The sequence below is a fragment of the Rousettus aegyptiacus genome, unplaced genomic scaffold, assembly GCF_014176215.1.
Source record: "Rousettus aegyptiacus isolate mRouAeg1 unplaced genomic scaffold, mRouAeg1.p scaffold_m13_p_7, whole genome shotgun sequence".
Classification (NCBI taxonomy): domain Eukaryota; kingdom Metazoa; phylum Chordata; class Mammalia; order Chiroptera; family Pteropodidae; genus Rousettus; species Rousettus aegyptiacus.
This window is the reverse complement of record NW_023416310.1, coordinates 95526713-95550379: the sequence shown is the minus strand read 5'-3', so window position 1 is coordinate 95550379 and position 23667 is coordinate 95526713. Positions and strand designations below refer to the sequence as shown.

The following is a 23667-nucleotide window of genomic DNA, read 5'->3' as shown; positions in this document are numbered from 1 at the left end:
AAGAGATTGCATTGGTAAATATCAGTAGGAGTCAGCAAAAATATGGGAGAAAGGGGAAGAACCTCAGGGTTATGGGCTGGAGGACACTGAAGGAATTTGGACCTGTGGCCCTCACATTTTAGGGTGTTTCAGAGTCACCTGTGGAATTTAACACAGAGTCCTGGACCTACTGAGTCTTAATTTCTGGGGTGCGCTCAGAATCTGCCTGTTTATCAGTAGATTCTGATATAGATGGTCTGCAAACCATACCTTGAGAAATGCTAGAATTGAGAAAATAAATATCTTAGTTCGGCTCTCCAGAAAGCAGGGTTAAGGGCTAAGGTGCTAAGACTTTCTCAGGGAGGTGAAATCCCACGCTGGGGTGAGGCGTGTGTGTGAGGAAGATGCCCTAGGATACACTGGTATTTCATGTCAAAATAAGGCATGAAAAATCAAGCAGGTCACTTAGCATGTGGAGCCACCCCGGACATTTACAAGCAGGAACTGCACCTCAGCATAGTTGGAAAGAGAAGGAAGTACAGGCATCTGGTTCTCTCCCTACCCTGCCCTGATTCATGTTTCCCATTGGTAAAATTCACCCCACTGGGCACTCATTCCCATACCTTTCAGAACAGTGTCATCTGTCCCCTTGGTGGCCTCTTAGGAAGCCAGCCTCCACACTCTTGGCAGTAGAGGGGCAACCACGGCTGGTGGGGCGCTGGCGTAGGGAGAAAGGAAGGTGTGAGCAGCTGAGGGCTGTGAGAAGGCGCACAGGTTTGTCTCCCAATACACTAAAGAAGTCAGACTGGGGAAAGGTAGTTCCAGTTCCAGTTCCCACAATGAATTATAATTTCGAAGCTGGATATTAAGAAGAAAGATTTCTAGGGATATTATCTAAATAGAGTTATGTTAACAATGGTAATGAGAAAGGAAGCCTAGAATTTGTATCCACAGTAAATGTCTTTAAATTTTTCCTTCTTGCCCCAGAAAAACTTCCTGTAAAAGAAGACACTGGTGATCAAATGACACGTGTGAGCACTAGCAGGTTTTTGCAAAAGGGAAGCTGTGTAAATTCAAGGTATCACCTGTTTATTTTATATCCCGAATTAACTTTCCACCTTCCCATTCCGAAGTTCTAATAAGAGGTTTCACTCAGACTAGAGAGCAAATGAGTGTATTTCTCATCCAAAATCCCACAGCGTTTTCTCTGAAGACCTGTAAGTTCCTAAGATGCTTTAAAAGGAACATGAAAATAATTGTAATTCTTAAGGGCTGCCAATGGCATACTGGGTTCCAGAGAGTGATAACCTTGCTTAACGTTTACATGAAGCTTTCCATCTGTGTGTTACCAGAACTTGGCTAACATTATATCCTGGCAAATGGCATCAATCTGTCATAGAAATAGGGGGAATTCAGTCACAGGACATTTAAGTAACTGATCATGTCATATAACAAGTAGCTGATTAGACTTATTTTCCATCTATCATCCTGAACCATTTAAAAATATTTCAGATGGCTGTGAGATCTGATCCTAGGAAGAACTATCTCTTGACAGTCATAAAGATGTTGATAACTCAGCTGTGAGAAGTTGATTTGAGTGTGTGTGTGTGTGTTTTCTTGGGGCAGAGTGTAAAAATTTTCAGCTGTTTTTAATGCAGTCAACATACTTGTGAGGGGAGGTAAAGGATGGGTGAAAATTGGTAGATAACTCATGGTTTGAGATAGAAGTTAAAGGATGGAGAAATAATGCATAGATTATTATGCGTTAATATGTGGGCAATATAGACTCAAATTAAGAAGTCAGGAAAATGTTTTGAGCAAAACTGAAAGGGTCAAATGGCGGAATAGGAAGAAAGGAGAGACTAGTGTCAAGCAAAGAGAGAAAGAAGGAGAAAAAGAGAGATTGTTGTAGGAAGTGAAGATAATCCATTAAGGAATCCATTGCAAGAGATATTTGCCATATAGAGAAAAAAGGACTATTTCAGCAACTGCATGTTTCAGAGAGATTGGTTATTGGTGACTGGATCTATAATGTTTAGTAAAAAGGGTTTTGTTTTTGTTTTTGTTTTTGTTTGTTTTTATAAGCAACAACTACATACAAGACATTGAGATGATAATAGAAAAAGAGTTTGTCTCTTGCTTCTGTGTGACATATTCCCTCCCTAGATCTTCACATACATACCTGTTTAGAAAAAGAAAGTCAGCAAAGAAGGTTGAACAGGTTGCTTTGTCCACAAGGTCTCTCCTAGCTCTAGAATTTTTTGAGGGGGTGGAGGGCGGGGCGGGGCAAGTTCACTAGGGCTTTCACAGATGCTGGAGCAAGTGTGTATTCTTTGCAGGCTGGATCCCTAAAGGGTTTGACTGTTGTTGTTTTAACTTTCTGCCTCCCAATCTTATTTCAACCAGATAGGATTATTTTGGTTGCAAATTGACAGAAAGCCTAACCGAAGCCAGCTTATGCATAAAAGTAATTTATTGGCTCACAGTACCAAAAAGTCAGGAGTATATTTGTTCAGGAATGGCTTGATCCAGGACCTCAAATGCTAGCACAGTGTTCCAATTTCCCTCTTTCTCTTTGTTTTCTTCCCCTGGATTGTCTCCATTTTCAGACTGCTCCTCCCTGTGGCAGCGAGATGACTGCCACGGCTTCAGACTCGTCATGTTTCAATCCCCAGCTTGAACAGAGACTATTAGGCCTACCCAAGCATGAGATCCCACACACATCCTGGAAGTCATGCTGATTGTACTGGTTTGGGTCAGATACTCATCCTCGAACCAAAGGCCATGGCCAGAGAGATTAAGTTGTGCTGATTGGTTGGAACTGGGCCAGATGCTCCTCCCTGACAGAGCCTTGCGGACTGGGGAGTTGGGACTGCATAACCAGGAGACATGGGAATGGATTTGGTCAGCCAAAAGTTAATACCGGGCTCCCCTGGGCTCAGTGAGACCTGGGAAGAGACCTGATCAAAAAACAATGAAAAAAAGGCCAGAGGGGCAAAAAAAGAATTCCAATCTAGAGATGGCTCTGGGATTGAATGACGTGTTTATGGAGGCAGCTCCCTGCCCACTCAGCATGCCCTTTGTTCCGTGGGCTAACAAGAGATTTTGTATAACCCTGGTTCATAGTTACTTTCAGGAGATTACGGGTGTGGGGGGTGCGGGGGGAACACTCCACTTCCTGTTTAGGATTACACTCTTAACCCTCCCCTCCCACGCAGGCCATATGTTCATTCTAAGCCTCAGCATCCAGCCAGAAAAGCCTTTTGTGTTTTCTTGGCAAAACTAGGGCTCAGTAATTAAAGTCCATATGCAAAGCTGCTACCTCCAGCCCACACCGAGGTCTTTTAATTAGTATGTAATTGGTCAGAGAGGTACTATCAAATAGCTCCCAGGCTGGCTGGCTGGAAATGCAGTGTTTGAAAAGTCCCAGACCAGAGAGGGATAATAAACGCTTTAAGTCCCATCTGTTGGAATGATTTGTTTAAGGTATAAATTTCTGTTCTGTTACTATTTTTAATGATTCTGCTTATAGCATTTCTTCAAACCATGTAACAACTACCACAGTATTCACTGGAGATAAGAGTGTAAGTAAATGTACAAGGTTTAGCAAATGTTTTGCCCTTCAGGGAAATTCGTAAAATGCAGTGGGAATGGGGAAGGGAAGAAGTGAGCTGAGTATTTGGTTTGGCTGCTCAGAAACTTGGGGTGACATCTTTGCATGAGAACCACCATCAGGAAAATCAGCCTATTGGCAGTCTGTGGTCTTTGAAGTGAGTAGCACCAAAGTCCTTTAGCATTGCCCTGAAAGCACTATATGAGAGTCTGTCTCTATGTGGGAAAGGACTTTGAGTTTACCTTGGTAGGTGAGTCATCAGTTGTGGGGAAGCAAAGGGAAGAAGCAGGGAGGCAGAGATCTCATGGCCCTCTGGAAGCTGGAGTAATAATAATAATGATAAGAGTTATGGTAATAGTAGTAATAACGATGATCTTATCACCACGCAGCCAGCATTTCCCGTACGCTCACTATGTGCCTGGCACTGTGCTTGGTGTTTCGCATGAATTGATCGTTCATCTGATCTCCACACTGATCTGTAAGGTTGCTACTATTGTGCCTCCCCTCCACCCTCCCCCTTTATAGGTGAAGAATGTAAGACTCCGATGACTTGACTAACTTGCTCTAGGCGACTAGCTAGTAAGTGGCAGAGCCAGGGTTTGAATCCCACACGCTGACTCCAAGAGTGTAGGCTCTTAACTGTCATGCTTGCTCTCTATTCCCGAGCATCACTGAGTGCCTTGGTCTTATTTGAAGACTGTTTCATGGAAGAAGGAAGGTAGATGGCAGATGGCTGAACGCTTTCCAAGTTCTTTTTATTTTCTTAGCCTTTTGAGTAAACCTGTAGTCAACACTTGAGGTTTAGAAACGCAGGTGGCTATGCAACATGGAACTCTGGGAGAAAGAGTCTGAGGTCCTGTTCAGCTCCCGTTCCAGCCAACACCTACGTGTGGAAGTAGGGAGAAGTGTGACATCCCACCAGGACTACTCCCAGAGAAGGGGTGAAGGTGCATGTGTGGGAGTTTAGGGGGTGATGTGTGGAGGGAGCATTCATACACGACCTTGGATGGGTCTCTCTCTTTCCCTTCACATGGTCAGAACCCTTAGGGTCTAAGTACTGTTTCCTCCAAGGGACCTTCTCTCTCTATGATCTCCTTAGTCTGCTGCTCGAGGGGTAAGAGATGGGGCCTACTGTTGCCCCATTTGTCCTTCCGGATGGAAGTCTTTGAAGAGATGCTTGTGCTGAGAAGTGATTTGGACTGAGGCCTGCACCCACTGAGAACGGGCCTGACGTTTTTATTCTTTTTGTCTTCTTCTCGTTCTTTTGTCTTTTGTTCATGCATGCATGCATGCGTTCATTTCCATTCTTACCCTCGAGAAAGGAACTTTGGGGCAATGTCCTTGCACGAGAACCACTCCTTGTTTGGAGAGAGGATGGGAGGTGGCTTAGATTTTACTCCATTCGAGGCATTGGGTCTGTCACCTTGTTTTTCTCCCTTGTTCTTCTTAATGTGTCATGGTGGCTGACTCCTGTTGGAGGTTCAGTTTTGAGCCTCGGAGTGACCATTCAAGGATAGTCATTATGCCTAGCCTGGTCTAGTAGGGAGCTCACAGCCCAGACAGTGTTGCTGAAGTTGTGCTCAGAGCCTGAGGCCAACCCTAGCTAATAATAAAGTGTGGCTTTGCCTTGCTTTGTTTTCTGTGCACTCCTTTCCCCAGGGGCCTCATGGGGAGAGTGGCTGATTTATGACAGGACCGGATTTCTCTGTGTCCTGGTCAATCTCATCCTGATTCCATATTCCTCTTACTCGTTTACACTCTGTGTATATGCACCCAGTACTTGCCTGTGGGCCTTGAGCAGACTTTGTTGGCCAAGTAAGATGGGTCGATCTGGGTGAATGGACTTAGATTGAAGGAGACAGGAAGAATTTGTGCTAGCGTCATGATGCATTGACCAGAATTCCAGAGATGGAATCAATTGTGTAAAGTAGCATAGAACCCCAGTGACAGGGAGACGGAGGGGGCCACTACAGGAATTGACAAGAAAGGGAAGTCAGGAAGTCTGGCTTCTAAATGGAAGTCCTCTTGGAAGAGAAAAGTAGCGATAATTTAAAATGTCATATTTAACATAAATTAAAGGGGATTAAGTTTAGAATCTGGAGTAAATGGTCTATGGCCATGCTACTCTGAACAAGCCCGATTCTGTTTGATCTTGGAAGCTAATCAAGGTCGGGCCTGGTTAGTACTTGGATGAGAGACCAGCTAGGAAGACCAGGTGCTGTAGGCATAAAAAAATAAAAAAAAAAAATAAGAGATTGTAAGATGACAAAGTCCTTGCAATCTGTGAGGTCAACCAAGGGTTGCCTCACCTAAAAGAAAAAATAAATAAAAAAAAATAATAAAGTAAAAAAAAAAAAAAATCTGGAGTAATTGTTATTTGTCTGATGCCTAGATTCTTGTTTCTAGAATGCTTTCTCCTCACAAAATAACAATATTTCAGGTTTGGGCCATAATGCCATATTAATAGATCTTGGTTCAGGAGAATAATGGACTAGTCCTATATAAGAACACTTTATAGTACCTTTTCTTTTTTTTTAACATCTAAAACAAAAGTTGGCTTCAAAAAATCTTTGTAGCATTCCTGAAAAAACTAAAGGCCTTGCCTGCCTGATACTGCATGTTGTTTGGTTTATAATCTAGGGACGGTTCCAGCATGCAAAGATTTAAAGTGAGCTTCTTTGTGGCTTGTCTGCACCTGCTGGAGATCTGGTGTACCTATTAAAGATACAAGGCAGCTATTAGCTGCCAAATGGCATAGAGATTATAGGTTAAACTCTGAATTGGTTTAAATGGTGTCATATGTCCACCAGGGCAGAGGGTGAGGGTGGGGGGCATGTGTTTGACAAATGGTAGGAGGAGAAAGTCTTATTAACAACAGTCACACGCAAAGAGAAGTGGGGTTAGGATAGGTTTGCTGAAAAAGCCTTGATTCTGACATCAGAGAGGCATAAGTTTTGAGTCTTAACTGTGTGACCCTGGTAAGTCTCAGTTTGTCATCTCAAAAATGGGAATGATAATACCCGATTTATAAAAAGATAGAATTCAATGAATTTGAATTCACACCTTTCTTGCTGGCATAAATGCAGTGAAGTTACACCAAGCTGCTTTAGTAGAAAAATAGCAACAGCAGCATTGGAAGAAGTAGAATTTTGTAGAAGCATCCAGCCTGCTGAATTAGAGAACAGTGTAACTAAGTGAAAGGCTAAATAACCAAGACCTGCATTCAAGTCCTGGCTCCAGGGCTTACTAAACATTTGACCTTGGGCAACCTCTGTGAGCCACAGTAACTCACCAACCTCATAGGGCGGTTGTGAGGAGTAAATGACACATTCCAGTATAGTATTGGGCTTCTGAATGTTAGTCACCTTCTTTGTTAGTCACCTCACTCCATCAAGCAACACTTTTCCCTCTTGCATCATCAATATTTACTCCAAACTGGGATTCATTTCTCTTCCATCAAATAGCCTCGGTTGCTTCCTATGAGCATTCCCTAGATTTTAATAACTGCAGGCCATCTGTCCAATTTCTGCCACTTATGCCTGCTGTCTCCATTACTTATTTAATGTTTTCTTCAAATCAACTTTTAATATTTACATTCACTTAAAGGAAATTTCACATCATTATTATAGGTGAGAATCTGTATAGATATTAAAATAGACTTTATGATTCACTTAAAATCTTCGTATGCACTATCAGACATACACATATATTTGGGGAGATATTGGTCTATTTCTTTGCTATTCAAAGTGTGGCTCCTGGACCAGCAGCATCAGCCACCCCTGAGACCTCGTTAGAAATGGAGGATCTCAGGCCTCATCTGAGCCCTTCTGAGTCAGAATCTGCATTTTAAGAGCTCTCCAGTGATTGATATACTTTGGTGGAAGGTTTATTTATTTTTATTGAGGTGAAATTCACATACATACTTTTAAGGTGAGTAACAATGGTCTAGGGGATCTTTAATGTTTACCAGCTCTGACAACTAATGTCAAATTTTGATATTTCTCTCTCCTTTTCTAAGATCCAAGTCCGTATTTCCAACGTAGATATTCTACACTGCCTAGACCCTGCCTCTGACCTCTCTTAAGCTCTACAGAGAGACCGTGTAACCATCTTTAATGCCTTCCTTCCCCTCCCCCCACCACAGTATCTGTCAAGCATGCCCGACTCTTTCTCTCTATTCCCATAGCTCCCACTGTACTGCAGGGCCCTCATGGTTTAGCGCTGGCTGTTGCCCTCTCCCTCATTCTCTTTCCTCTAGCTCACTTTGCCAGCTCAGTGTTTTTGAGGCCCAGTTTTGATCATGTCATTCCACTGCTCAGTCACCTTTAGTGGTTCCATTACCTACCACATTGCAGATTTCTTGGTCTGCCCTTTGAGATTCTCCATTATGTCACTAATCCTGAGCTCTCACCTACACATACCTGAGCTATCGACTGGTGGGACTTGTCATTGTTTACGCAAAGTTTTCCCACCTCTGCGTCTTTGCCTATGCTTTCCCACTTCTGAAATGCATTTTCTCCATTTTCTCCAACCTCACTATTTCATATCTTTACCTCTTAAAACTCTACCCAGTCCAAGAATGCTGCTCACATGTTACCTCCTTCCTGAAGCCTCCACAACTCCCCAGCTGTACAGCTCTCCTTGCTTTCCACAGCCCTGTGATGACCTCTGCCTTTAGGATGGTCATCTTGCAAATATACCATCCCATTCCCCACTACTCTTCTTTTGTCCCCAGGCAGCACTGTAAATTCAAATAAACTTTTAATACTTACTTGCATTTAAGTAAGGGGCCAAGGAGTCTGCAAGATGGTATGTTCGGTTCTCAGATGTCATCCGTACATCTGGCATCTGCTAGAATGTTCATTCTGTTCAGTCCCCAGTCACTGAGATAGGTAGGTGGGTGACTGTACCTTATCCCTTCTTTCCCTCTGTAAAGCCCCTTTAGGTCCTGCAGCTCTGCTCTTTTTTACTTCATTGGTGTCTCTCTTGGACCTACAAGACCCTTCTTCTGTTTCATGCTATGCTGGTGCAATGGGATTCTGTATGGCTGCTGACATTTTAAGATATCACATAGCCCTGCCACCTGTCTGAGGTCTGGATGCTCCCCCAGGCGTGGGTCAGCCCTGCGCTCAGAGCTTCCAAACCTATCTGGAAGTTTGGCTGTATTCTTCACCGTTGGAGCTCATCCAGTTTGAAAGGTCCAATAGGGAGACTTTTTACCTCATATGGAGTCAGGAAATCTTGCTCTTATGTTATCATGTATTTCCCCGCAAAGTGTTAATTACCAGAGTCTGCTCCATTACCAACAGGTTGTAGAATTTGAAGGCAAAAAAATTTTTTTTCCTTGTATTTTCTTCCCGTCTTTGAGGCAAGAAACAAAGATCGGTCAGGCAGACTGGTCAGGGCAAGGGCCATGAATACAAGGAAACTTGGAGAAAAATTCATCATCGATATTATAAAATATTATCCTGCTACATGATTCATAAACTACTTGAGGACAGGGAGCTCTAATTCATCCTTAGATGTCCCTACAGTAACTGAAATAGTGTCTTGCACAGAGAAGGCACTAAATATACATTTGTTAAGCAGGGGAATAAATGATAGATTACTTTTTTCAATCCTGTATTTTTAGTGTCCTATTGATGTTTTTTCATCTCACTGATATTAACAGATATCTATCTACACATGATATTTAAATAAGACAAGAAGAAAAATCAACCTAGTGGATAAAATCAACTAAATTAATGAGAATAACGATATCTGACACAGTCACATTTCATTCAGCCTATTGATTGAGGACTTTCTGTTGGCCTAACATTCATTACTCTGGAAGTACTGGGCAATATCTGCGGATGAGATATTCAAGGCCACTAGTGGGATTGTGAGGAGACAGATAATGAACACATGCTCGAATGGGATAACTTCAAATACAGACAGGTGCTACGGAGACAATCAGACATGTAAACGTACAATTACACAGAAGGTAAGTAAGGTACATGGAGAGACCTGGGGAGGATGCTTGTGCCGAAATCCGAAAAAGGGGTAGGAGTAACCAGGCAAAGGAGACAGTGAAGGTGAGGGCGAGAAGAGGCAGAGCATTTCAGGCAGAGGGCATAGCACATGCAGTGGCCCTTTGGCAGGGAGAAGCATCATGTGTGTACTTGGCATATAGAGAATGAGGGGTGTATGGAGATGAGGGAGAAGGTGAGTAGGGGCAAGTTCATCCTTTCATCTTCTCATCCATTTGGCAGCTATTTGTTGAATATTCATTATGTGCCGGGCACAAACTGAGGTGCAGTGGTGAGCAAGGTGGACGTGTCTCTGCCCTCATGGAGCTCATGGCATGTAGGTAGAGAGATGCCCTTTACGCTGTGATGGCAAGTGAATGGATTCATTTCAGCTTGTCTATTTAGGAACTCTTATCTCGCTAAATATAACTTTTTTTCCTTTAAGAAAAATGACCTCATGTTCTTGGTGTATGCTATTTTATGGAATCATGTATTCCTGATGAGACCATTACTTTTTAGTTTAATAAGTTATGAAGTTGAGATAGAAAGGGCCAACACAACTATAATTTGCTGCTTGCGATTAGTCTGTTGATTGACTTATAGCCTTTGACATGGTCTTAGGACTCAGCATTTGCAAATGTCAGAGTAAGGCTCTCTGGAGGCGATGGGTAAGATTGGAGCTGTGTATTAGTGGATCACTAACTGATGTTATCAGATAAATATCAGTACTTCAGTGGCTTGTATATACAAGTTTATTTATCATGGGTTGTCCATGGCCAGTAGGTGGTTCTCCTCTAAGCAGTGCTTCAGGCTCCCAGGTTCCTTTCATCCTGTGGCTCCACTCTCTTCATCAGGTTGCTTCTACAATCACACAGAAAGAATATGGCAAATTCCACTTAGGAGGGTTTCAGTGGGCCAGGTGAGGTAGTACCTGTCACTTCTGCCCATATTCTACTGGCCAGAACTTAGTCACATGGCCATACCTTACTGCAAGGTAGTCTAGGTATGGGTCCAGGAAGAAATGGAAACTGTTTTAATGGATAATAAACCAGTCTCTACCACCATCTGCAATTGAATTGATCCTGGCACCTTTGGTACTTGGGTTCATATTCTTCTGTGGCCTGTGGCTATTTCTTTTTTCAAAAAAAGGCTGATGTTGGAAAATATTTGAATTTTTTGTGTGTTGGTATATGGTTTAAATAATGACACTCCTAAAAATGGTTTATTACTTTTACTTTCTTTTCTCTTTTTTTTTTCATTTTATTTCTTTATGTTGAGAGGAATTTCCATTAATTTTGATTTCTGTTTTATAAACTTGAATATAGCCAGCTCACCTTTTGTATACTTGTCAATCTAAAAATGTCAACAGTTAATAATTTAGAAATGACTTAGTCTCCATTTGGAGGGGTAATTAGTAGGCTATAGTTAGCTTTGGAGAGCATAAGATCGTTTGGTTTCAAGGCTACCTTATCCTGAACACATGACAGGAATGGATGCAATTTAGGCTCTTCATGACCCAAACTCTCACTGTGTCTCTCCATCCTTAATAACCAATGGGGAAGAGGAGCAATAATGGGGGCCTGTTTTTGAGAACTGTTAATTTTCTCCCTGATTATACAGTGGTGCGAAATATGAAAGACATCAGGATCTCTGAGCATGGTTCCCCTAAATGCCCCATTGCCCACAGGGAACCAGCTGAAGGCTGGGTTGGCTTCAGATGGCTAGACAGGTGGCCTGGTAATTAAAACCTTTCTCTTCTAACTGCGGGCCTTGTTTTGCCAGGGATCTGAGGTGAAGAAAATGTTCTAGTGGTATGCCTATACCAGCTGCTTTGAAAGCGTCCTTACAGCTGTCCCCAAGCCACAGCAGACAGCCACATCTCCACTTTCAAATCTTGGGGGCTTAGTGTTATTTGAGATAGAACAGCAGGCTTAGAGATGAGGGAAGATTTCTTCCTGATCTCAAAAGTTCTGAGCTTTTTTGAAGAATCAAACAGCGTAAGAGAAAGTCTGGAATGCTTGCATTTCCTCCTTACAACAACTTTTTGATTTAGGGGCCATTAATAGTCCTCATTTCGTAGATGAGAATGCTGAAGCACAGAGGTTTTAAGTAAATTGATTGAGGTCACATGGGTAAGTGTCAGAGTTAGGACTTGAATCCAGGTAGTCTTGACTTCAGGTTCAGGCTCTGATAACCTCTATTCTTAAGCATGTTCAAAATTTAATTCCTGATCATCCTCTACATAAAATCTCTGCCTTTGATTTTCCTCCGTCTCAGTTCATGGCAAACCTGGCAGTCAGTTTTGACTTCTTTCCTTCGTACCCCAGGTAGAATTTACCAGGAAATTCAGTTAATTATGTCTTTAAAATATCCATACTCTCACTGTTTCCAATGCTACCTTACCACCTTTGTCAAAGCCATCTCTATTCTATTCTATAATAACCTGACACTGATCGCTCTGCTTATAGCCTTGCTTCCCCTCGTCCCCTCACCGCCCCATTCATTCTCATCATACCAGCCAGAGTGATCTAGTCCTGGTAGGCAGCTGCACTCCACAGGACCATTCTGGAACTGAGGTTCCTTCCCTCCTGTTGTTTGCATTTCCCTAGGTTTCTGTGTTTACCTGTATGGTTAGTGTTGGTTCAGCAGCAGGTCTGCATTCTAGCCCATAGACAGGGAGGAAGAGAGGGAATCTTGGCAAACGATTTCCTTTTCAACAAATGCCACAAAGTGTTTATGCATCTTTTCCACTCACACTTCACTGGCAAATAAATGGTCACATGGACAACCTAGCTGCAGGAGGGTTTAGCAAATATAGTTTCTCAACAGGTTGCCATATTCCCAACTCCTTACAGAGGAAAATGAATTTGGAGGATTACTAGCAGTGTGCCAGAGTCCAAGAGGGGAAGTGGGTAGACCACTTAGGAAGCCACTCAGGAGCTTAGGTGAGTGTTGACAATAGCTTGACCTAGAGAAGAGGCATCGGGGATGGAGAGAGTTGGATAGACTTGAGATATATTTCAGAGGCAGAATGGGGTGGGTACAGGGTCTGAGGAAAAGGAATCAAGGATGACTTTCGGATACTTCTGTCTTGAGAGGCAGGGTACTCCCATTTTCTGAGCTGAGAAAGCAGTCATTGGAAATACCTGTCTCTGCGGTGGGCATCTGTGGGCCAGTGTGTAAGACCTCTCTGAAGGGACCCATCTTGTGTCACAGTGGAAGTAACCATGGGAGGATGGAATAGCTCAGAGGAAGAGTCTGAGGGGCAGTTTGCCAGATCGATCAAATGCATTTTATCTTAAAATGCTTCAAAGGAAGGAAGAGGGCAGCTTATCCTTGGTACATTGATAGGCCAAGGTGCTGGGCAAGGTGCTGGTTTGAAGCTGATTTAAAAAAGCCAGGAGTCCTAGAATCCAAACTGCATATGGGTGCAGCCACAGTTAGGTCTGGAGAACTGCCTTTGTTTTGGGGGGAAGGGAGGGGCTAGACAGAGGCTCTTACTTTTCAGCAGCTGGGCCAGGAGAGGTCATGCTCCCAGCACCTTGGTGCCCCTTGTCATCTAGGACTCTTAAGTGTTTTGTTGTCTCCTGTTTGCCTGACTTGGAGCATAGTATAAGGAAATGTGTTTGCAATTAGAGTAGTCCAGAGGCTAAGGGTCTGGAAGATGAATAACTCACACAGGTGGGCAGTTATGAGGCCTGCTATGGACATTTTGAGAGGCAGTGTGGATTGTAGGGGATGGGGTGGAGTGCAAGGCTCAGAGGTCTGATACACCTTGAATCTGATCAATTCTGAACCAACAACAAAGCCAAGTTCTTCACTCTGAGTCTGGGGGCAAGCTGCTCAGCCCAAGATGAGCCCAGCTGGTGCTGACATCTATGGGATATGCCCAGGGCATTGTCAGTTGTTATAAAGTTTAGCTATTTAAAAAAAAAAAACATTTGCTTATTATTAATTTACAAACTATTTGATATTGTGCCATGTAATTTTTTTTAACCGTTCTATAATATTGACTGAGGGAGTCGAGGTTAAGTAACTAGTCCAAAGTAGTGTGGTAGGTAAGGAAAGGCGGGGTTTCAGCCCTTGCTCATGCATCCTCCAGTGTCCAGTTCACATACTGGTTTTTTCGCATGTCTCGAGGGTTAAGTGTCAACTGGGCCAGGCAGGCTAGCTAATGGTGGTGCAGTTGAAGGAAGGGACTCCACCATGAAGTTTTGAGGCCAGCTTCCACTTCACTAGCTCTGGGACCCCACGCCTCAGGTCATTTGTGTAGCTTCCTGGAGTCTGTTGCTTCTTCCTTAAAATAGGGAGTAACCATTTTCGTACCTGCCTTTCGGTATTGTTGTGAGAATTCCATGAGCTGGCACCCATGAAGGCACGTGGAGTCAGCAAACCACAGCAACGCGAGGCCTCTCTGTGATCTCTAAGCAGTGACCAGAATACAGGCATGAGGACTCAGATGCCTTTAGTTTCAGCCATACTTAACATTTGTGAGTAGAGAAAGGTAGTCTGATGTTTGGAAACCCTAGTTGTATTTATGGTAGAAGAAAAAAAAAAATACCCGTACGTAAGTATAAATAAGAGAAGTGGGGAAAAGCTTTAATCTCTTCACGATGACTGACTGATGTGTTATTTATTGATAACCAAAACTCTTGGATCAATGAATTTGTTTGTCTAGCCATTCTGTCACCTAAGTGGGACACAGAGGAGTTGTCATGATCCCGTCTGATGGTGACGGTGAAGGCAGAGCTGGCCCTGCTGCCAGCAGCATCTGAGCCAAGGCGTCACTCTCACTTACGTCCCCAGGGACCCCTCTCACTAACCTGTGTAGGGGCCCCCTCACCAATTCATCCAGGACTGGCCAGGCTTGGAGCTCACCTTTCAGCAGCAGGGGCTGACTCCTGAATCTGTGTGCTCACTTAGTGGTGTAGCCAGGAGCATGGAGGAACCAATGAGAAAACCTGTAATGATTATTCTGGGAATCACATACTCAGTATCAAGGAACTGGACTGGTTGTGCCAAGATTGGAATAAAAGCAAGGGAGTTAGTGAATCTTTGTGGAGTATTTTTTTTTTTTTTAACCTCTTCTGGACAAGACATTTTGAACTTTGTCTTTGTCATTTACCTTGCAACAGAGAAAAATTCTCCAGCCCACCATACGCTAGGCTTCCTGGGTGAACTCTGGTGGGGTCTTTGCCACTTCCCTTTGAGTCACCAAAAACTTCTGTCATCACAGCTCTCCCTCCTCCTCACTATCATGTGACCATTTCTGAGGTCAGAGCTTTTGTGCCATCAGCTGAATTGAAATCAATGTCTTCGTTTTGAGTTAGGCAGCTTGGGCACCTTTAAGAAGTGCCCATGTCACATGAGCCACACACTTAGACGTCATTTCTTATGTGGGCAAATTTCTGGGTGACAATGTGCACAGTCAGCGAAAATCATATTTTCTATGTTGGTTTTTCTTAGCTTCCGTACCAGAACAGGGTACCTCTTAACCTGCTCTCCAAATTCCACGTCACATTCTCTTTGAACTGCTGTCTCTTCTGCACTGAATACGTTTAATTCAATCCAATGAATATTTGTTGAGGCCCTCCCCTGTGCATGGCACTGTGGTGGCCACTATAGGCCACTGTAGCAAGATTAGAATAATATTTTGGTTAAAAGTCACAGGCTTTTGGATCAGACCTGGGTTCACATCCCAACTCCATCACTTATTGGTTGAGTCACCTTAGACAAGTTACCTAATCTCAGTTTCACCCCCTATAAAAGTAGAGTCTGCGTGAGGATTAAATGAAGTAATGTATACAACAAGTTTAGCTCAGTGGTTGTGCACGATAAGTGCTTAGTAAAATAAAATGTACGAACAATCCCCTAAACATTTGTTTACATGTATTTAAACAACTGTGGATGGAGTTACCTCTAGATACCAGACCTGCTCTGGGCTCTGAGGATCGGCAGTGTTGAAAACAAAGTTCATGTCCTCACTGAGACTGAAGTCTAGTTGAGGTGTAAATAAAGCCAATAACCTAATACATGTGGTGTCTGTTAGTGAAAAGGGCCCTGAAGACCAAGCATGGAAAGGGAACAGAATGACAGGGGTTAGATGGGATGGAGGTTTTGTTCGTCAGACTTGCGCCTTGATGTAGGACTTTTAAAAAAAATTTTATTTCCTAATTTTTAAAATTAAGTTTATTGGGGTAACATTGGTTGACGTAGGACTTTTGAATTTACTGTGCCCTCTGCCTAGAATGTGCCTCTTCCCTGCCTTTTCCATACACACACACATCCTCAAGGATCGCTGTCATTTCTGTCAGGCGTCTCCCCAAACATCACCTCATCAGAGAGGTTTTACCAAAAAATTATACATACTCACAGAATGCATAAAGAGACGCCATTCCTGTGTTTGAAGTTTATAGTCTTGTAATATTGAGAATTTCACAATGAGAGTCCCTCCAGCTTAAGGTAGTTGCTTTAAAAGACATATAAATAAATAACATTTTGTTAAGGGAGTCAGGAAAGGCTATGTTTAAAAAATGGCGCATGAGATGTTGTTTGGTATCAGAGTAGCCTGGAATTGGAGCAACCTGGGTTCAAATCCCTACTCTGCCCATCACTACCTTGATGAGTGATTTTGGGCATCACTCAGAACACAAAGATAAGGACGCCTACCTCAGGGGGCTGTTGTGTTAAATGAGAAACAAGCCCCAAGTTTCCCTGCAGTACAGGAAGTCAGCTCTCAATGGCCTCCACTTTCCACTAACATATAATCGATAGTAGTGTTTGGTTTGGGTTCCCATAAAGATTCTACTCTCATCATGTGCTCTTGTCTTGTAATTGTCTGTCTTGGGCTACTGGCCAAGAGAAGGGAAGCTTCTTGAGGCCCCGACTGCTGTGTCCCTAGCATGAATGGTACCGTGCCTGTCGTGCAGGGCCAGTTGATCAAGGATAATAAGTACATGCATCTAGCAGAGGCTGAATGGTTCTGCACAGGCAGGAACTTCAAGGGATGGCCTGTTCTCCATCTCTACACCTCAGTGCCTCAAGAGTGTTTCTGACAGATGGGTGTTTAATGTGTTCTTGAAAGAAGATTTCACGTCCCTTCTGGGGGAAATGCGTGCTGGTTTAACCACATGATGCAGAACACGTAAAATAATGTTGGCATGCCTACCGCTATAGTCCTGGTTCTATTTTATTGCCCCCGGGTTTTAGAAGGAATTAGAGAATATTGATTTTTCCAATGCAAGGGCTATAACCAGAATATTATTTTTATGATAAGAGAGAGTTTTTAAGGCATGAAGATTTTTTATCAGCTACATCTGAATTATTCTAGGGATGCCTAACATCAAGAGAGTGACCTTTTTAGGCATAATTCTCATGCTTTTTTTTTTTTTTTAAGTGCTTGCTGTTTGGTTAGCTTTTATCTCATAGCAACTCTAGGGTAAAATAAATAAGACAAGAGATGATCTAAATAATTATATTTAGGAAATTTTATTAAAATGTGGTGGGGAAAGGGAGAGGGGAGACCATCACCTGCTAGAGTGCTTGAAGGTTACTCATCGATGGCACTATGCGTCACCCCTCACCTCTGTCCTCTATTAACACGCGGTTTAGGGTAGACATTACTGTGAATCTGGAGATCACGTCTGGATTTGGATGTCAAGGGCCTGGACTCTGCCATTGTGGAAAATGCTCCCCGCTCCTCAGAGCTTCTACCAGTGATCACGGAACATGGGCCAGTAAGGCCTGGCCAAGCCTGGGGCCTCAGGCAGCCCTGTAGGGGCTGCAACCCCAAACTAGTAAGGGTTTTGTTTGTCATAATGAAAGCCTGACCCCTTGGCATCTTCCTAACAGCCCAGGATAGAAAACCTCCTCAGAAAAATGCCACGAAATGCTTTCTAATCACCAAAATGGCTTTGGCAGGCATCTTTTCTGAAGAAAGCCTGAAGGTCTTGGGTAAAGGTGGCACCGGAGCTTCAGAATTGCATGTAACATCAGGCTAGTGGAAACGTGCCTGTTTTCTTGAGATGGGTTGGCATGATAGTCTTGGGTGGCATGCTGTAGCCTTGGTGGACCTCTGGCATGAGTGGAGTTTACTGCAGTCTTGGTCATGGCAGGCACTTCTGGGGTGAGTTAAGTATAGGGGAGAGGGCCAGACATTCGTCCAAACCAGGGCTCACACCAGAGGCTGTGGTCGTCTCCAGCCGTGGTCATCTCTCAAGGCAAGGGTGGTGGTGTGACGCCATGACGCGTCCCCTTTCCATGAAGACCTGGTGCCTCCTTTCTTCCCTGGGAGAATTATCATCTAGTGTGTACTTCTTCTCCTCTACTGGTAGGAACTCAGCTTTCAAGGGCTTGAAAACCAGCTCTGCCCTTCGCCATGGCTGCTCGTAAGTCGGGAGATAGCCCTCTCTGTTCTCCTCACCGCATCCCAGCCTTCATACCAAATGGAAAAGAATGGGCACCTTGGAGCATCCCTCTGAAGGATTACTAAGCCCTAACTTGTAAAAGCCAATTAGTAGCTCTTACATTTCCGAACACACTCGTCTGCCTACAGGTTTATTATCACCCCTTATCCGCTTGGAGGCCTCTTCTTTTGGCGGTGCATCCAGTCACCTGTGCCTGACCCTTTGTCCCCTGCCCACCACCTCCTATTGGATTTGGTTCTGTTCATCCCTCTGTTATAATTTGATAGCCTCCCACTCATTACTGGCTCTTTTTTCCTTTAGGATGTTCAGGTCTCTCTGATCCGACAAAGGGACACTGCCTTGACAGCTTACAGCCTCTCTAGCTTCCGTCCAACCTTACTCCTCCGTTTCTCACCCAAGCAGTCTATGCTCAGCGTCCACTTACTTCTCATTCTCTGCTCAACCTATCGCCATCTGCCTCTTCCCTCACCTTGACATAGAGGGAGGCTCCAGGGGCACCCATGTCTCACCTCCCCAGTGCCTTGTCTCCTTCAGGCCCTTCTCTCCCTGGACCCTCTGCTTCATTTGGCACAGGTGAGCACTGCCTTCAACTCTTAAACTCTCCTTTATTAGCTCTCGAGACTTCAGGCTCACTTTTTTCATTTCTGTTTCTCTGACTGTTTTCTCTTCTGCCCGAATTTCTCTTCCATTGCTAAAACATTGATGGCTCTAGGGTTACCTCCTTGACGCACTTCTCATTCCACTTTCTCTTTGGGCGATGGCATCCACGGTCAGGGCTTTGGCCATCACCTGAATACCAATGACTATCAGATGTGTATCTGCTGCTCAGACCTCTCTCCCCAAGATTCTGAGCAGTGGCATCAGATGGAAATGCCTTCAGGGGCCAGGCAGGTAAAGTCGATGAATGAAACAGATTGTGAGAGAGTGTGGCGGGCCAGACAACCTCTTGTTTTAGCTAAAGGTGGTGGCTGCAACTAGGCTCTGGCCAATAGTTGATGCGTCAGAATTCAGGACCAGTGTTGCCAGATTTTTCAATTTTGCCAGAGAAGCCAAAATTATATAATCTTATTTGGAATCTCTCAATGATTAAATGTTGGTTCCAAAATGTCTGTATGGACCAAAGCCCATCTGAGAACCATGTCTGAATATGGACCTTCTGTCTGGGATAACGGTTTGACTCGTACTGACTGCCAGCACCTTTATTCTGAAGCTCTGAATGCCACGGGCACTTCAGATCGAACGTGCCCCAAACCATCTTTTCCCCAAATACTCCTCTCCTCCTGTTGTATACTTTTCTCAATTAGCGGCACTTCCTTCTACCCATTCTCTTAAACTGGGAATGTGGAGGAGGGCATCCTTTCTTCCTTTCTTTCCCTCTTCCTCCACTTTCAGTTCACCACCCAATTCTACCAACACAACTTCCTAAATAAATCTTGAATCAATTTTCATCTCTCCATTCCTTGCCACCATTGTCATGGTTTAGGTTTCTAGCATCTTTTACCTGGACTAGTAAGTAGCCTCCTGCGTGTTTCAAGTGATGATGCATAGTAGTCAGTTCCCCTGTGTGTAAATTATTCTTCTAAGCAAACATGTAATTTTATTGCCTTGACAGTGATTGATTTTACAATGGGCTTATGACCCAACCTGGGCTAGTGGGATGGGAGGCAAAGTTTGCTGGGAAGCTTCTGGAAAAGTTTTCCTTGCTAGGAAAGATAGCAAAGAAGAGACGGCTCCCTTCTGTTAGTGTCTTCCCTGTGTTGTATGTCACTCTGGGAACTGCTGAAGACGAGGAAAAACAGCCTGCAGGCAAAGCCAACCACAGAGAACGGCGGAGTGGAGAGAGGATGAAACCTGGGTCTGTGGTGACGTTGTTGAGCCACTGAATCAACCACCTCTGCTACCTCTAATCTCAGAGCTTGCAGCTATGTTGGATAATACGTCCCTTGATAAATTCAGCCTCTTAGAGTCAGGCCTTTGTGCTTAAGGAAGCCAAAGGCATCCTGTCTGGTACCTTGTTTCCTGCCTCCAGTTCTGTGCTCCTTCTCACCACGTACACCTGACTGCCAGGGTGGTCCCTGTAGATGCTAATCTGACCACATCACCTCCTGCTCATGGCTCCCATTGCCCACAGGGTAAAGTCCTAGGACCTTGGCAGAGCACACAAAGGCCTCCATGACAGCCCCCCTGCTCCACAGCCAAATCAGCTCTCACTCCTTAACACAAACCTTATGCCCACTTTAGTCTGAACTACTTGTATGTAGTTCCTTGCATAAACAATGCTGTTTAACTCTTTCATTCATTTGACAAATTCAAGTGCCAACTCTGGGCCAGGAGTCATTGGATGCATACAAGCGACTGCCACAAGTCCTCTGCCTTAGCTGTCTCCTCTCCCTGGAGCAGCTCTCCGCTGTCTGTATCTCACTAATGCCCATTTACTCTTTCTTTTTCCAGTCCAAAATTTAGCCCTTGTAATATCTTCATGTTTTTAAAATATTTTGTCCAGTGTTTTATTTTGGAAATATTCACCTATACAATAAATTAAGACTAGGGCAATGAAGGTTCATATACCTAGATTCACTAATAAGTATTTTGCCATATTTACTCTTTTCCTCTCATCCTCCCTATTACAGTTTACATGCAATATTATTTTAGTTTCAGGTGTGTAACATAGTGATTAGACTCTATAACTTACAAAGTGATCAGCCCACTAAGTCCAATACCATACATAGTTAGTGCAATATTATTGACCATATTCCCTATGCTGAACCCTACTTCCCCATAACTATTTTTATAACTGTTTGTCCTAATTCCCTCCCCTTTTTCACCCATCCCCTCAACCCCTCTCCCATCTGGCAACCATCAAAGTGTTCTCCATATCTGTGAGTTTGTTTCTATTTGTTTGTTTATTTTGTTTTTTAGGTGCCATATATAAGTGTAATTGCTATATTTTTCTTTTTTTTTAAATTTTTATGTTTTTCATTATACTTGACATACAAAATTACATTCGTTTTAGGAATACAACACAGTGATTAGACATTTATATAACTTATGAAGTTATATAATCCAGTACTGATAAATCCAGTACCCATCTGATACCAAAGTTATTACAATACTATGACTATATTCCCTATGCTGTACTCTACATTCTCATGATTATTTTGTAACTACTAATGCATACCTCTTAATCCCCTCCCTCATCCCCTTTTATGTACGTATGAAATATACATATGCATTGATGTATCTTCTCTGAACCTCTCATTTGAAAGTATATTTATATTTATAAATATCATGACTCCTCACCCAGAAATAGTTCAGCATTTGTCTCCAAACAGAAGGACACTCTTTTACATAACCACAAGGTCATTCTCACACCAAAGAAATTTAATCTCAACACAATAATATAATTTAAGATGTAATCCATATGCATATTTTCTCAGTGGTTCCAAACATTTATGGCTTTTTGTTTATTTCATCCAGGATCTTCTAGGCTAAGTTCTCACCTCCTTTAGGAGGCCTTCTTTGATGTCCTTCTGCTCCTCAGTGCTCTCAGAAAGCCCGGTGCAGATGGCCGTCATGGTGGCAACCACTCTGTTCCTGTGTGCTTACCCCTCTTTAGATAAAGTCCCATGTCATGCTCATCTTCTCAGCGCCAGCACAGTGTGTGGCACATAGTAGGTACGTGGCCTTTGTTGGTTGAATGGCAGAACTGGAGACAAAGCCCACAGTCTCATTGCTGTTTTCTTTCTTCCATGTGTAACTGCTTCTGCAGACAGTGATGTTAATAATGTAAGAGTAGAAAGTCTTACCTGCCAAAGGGAGAGAAGAAGAGAGACGTGATCCAGGGAGAAAATTGTGAACAATGGGAAAAGCCAACAATTCCTGATGTCCGAGGCCACGCTCATACAGAAGCACATCCCAGAGAACCAAGCAATTCAGTGGAGGAAAACACCAGCCTTCCACCAGTTGTTGCAAAGCCCCCACTGCATTTGTTTGCCTGTCTTAGAAAACAGAAGCCAGGGCTTCTTCTAAGTAAAATTACTGCAGAACCCCACATCTACCGGGTGCCATTCTTTCTCCCAGAACCAATTTGTTGGCCATCCAGGATGGGTCTGATCAGGCCGGCGTGGGTGTGGGAGGTGGGGTGTACCTTAGCTCTGACACAGCATTTCTTCCCTTAGTTCTAATTTTATTTATGAAATTAGCTCTGAGGAGTTTTCTAACTGATCAGTTTTCAACTAATACCATAATTAGTATTTAGATACAGAGACCTTAAATATGAACCCAAAGAACATTTCCCTGCTGGTGACTCTTAAGCAGAAAGAGCGTGGCAGTAAGATCAGGACCAGCCAGGTCACACAGGAAGCTGCTGACCATTTGCGGGGAAGTAACTACTTGCTATCTTGGATTTTTCTCTCCTAACTAGCCACAGTGTTTCTTTGCTTGGTCTATTGAGACCCCTGAATTCACGAGGAGGGTTCATTCATTAATTAAAAAAAATTTTTCATAAGTCATGAAAACATACAGGTGGACACAGTCTTCCCAGCTACCATAAGGACTGTTCTAAAGGCAAGGCGGCCCAGGCCCTTCGCTGTCCTGCTGGACACGTATCTGGGCACAGAGAAAGAGCCAGTGAGGATACAAAGGTAAATGAGCCACTGCCCTCAAGGAGCTCATTGTCTGCTGGTGTAGCAGACACACATGGAACTCCAAGTTCATAGGGAATGCAACGAGGGAGATGGGTGTAGGATGCTACAGACCTCAGAGGAAGGACAGCAGTCCGGCCTGGGGAGGTGATGGCAAGGAAGGGCTGGCTGGTGAAAGCGGGCATAGGATAGATAGGCATTATTAGGTAGGTAGGTTGGGGGTTGGGGGCATCTAAGGCCAAGGGCATGGAATGAGGCGATTATGGAGATTTTCATCATCATGGAGAATGCGAGGACAAAGTGCTCATTGACTCTACATGCACAGAGAGTGCAGTTTTTGCTAATGTAGTATGCCAGCCTCAGAAAACCAAAGACTGTCTCTGAGCTGAATTGGGAAGACTTTGCCTCCCTGGCTCCGGGTGATCCTTTAATGTTACCCCACTAAGGGTTAAAGGTAGAAGACCCCCCCACTGCTGCCGCGCACACACACTCTACCTCCACACCAAAAAAAAAAAAAAAGTCAGTGAAGGTAATTATACCACCATCTATTTAGCTGCTGAAGAATTTACCATTCAAGGAGATAGGACCCTGCCTCACCAGAGGCGTTTAACAGTCCAACACTATCACATTACCCAGATTGTATAAAGAGTATGAATGATTTCCGCTCACAGACCTCTAATGGAGGTATCTCTTTACAAAGCCCCTACTTCAGGCCAGCTGAATGCCTCAGCAGTGCCTCCGAAATCCCGCAGCCCTAATCCCTTTAGCAACAAAGATCTGTTTCTTTGCTTAGCATGAAGTAGGCCTCAGAGGCCTGTGTGTGTGTCTTCGCCTGTAGACCAGAAGCCTCCTGTTTACAATTTCCCTATTCCTGTTTTTAATGTTGTTCTGAGAGCAGCCACAAAGGGCTAGTTTTGTCCAGCAGGAACAAGGGAGCTATTAGAGAGACGGAGGAAGGAAGGAAGGGCGATCACAGGGAGGACTCCTCCAGGGATTAG

At 43.7% G+C, this 23667-nt stretch overlaps 1 long non-coding RNA gene and 1 pseudogene across 3 annotated transcripts in view; both read left to right on the top strand.

Annotated features, from left to right (window-relative positions):
• Positions 1-23667, top strand: part of LOC107500882 — a 273634-nt gene that overhangs the window by 101401 nt on the left and 148566 nt on the right. The window lies entirely within an intron of this gene.
• On the top strand, positions 5701-5819 carry LOC118605690 (annotated as a pseudogene).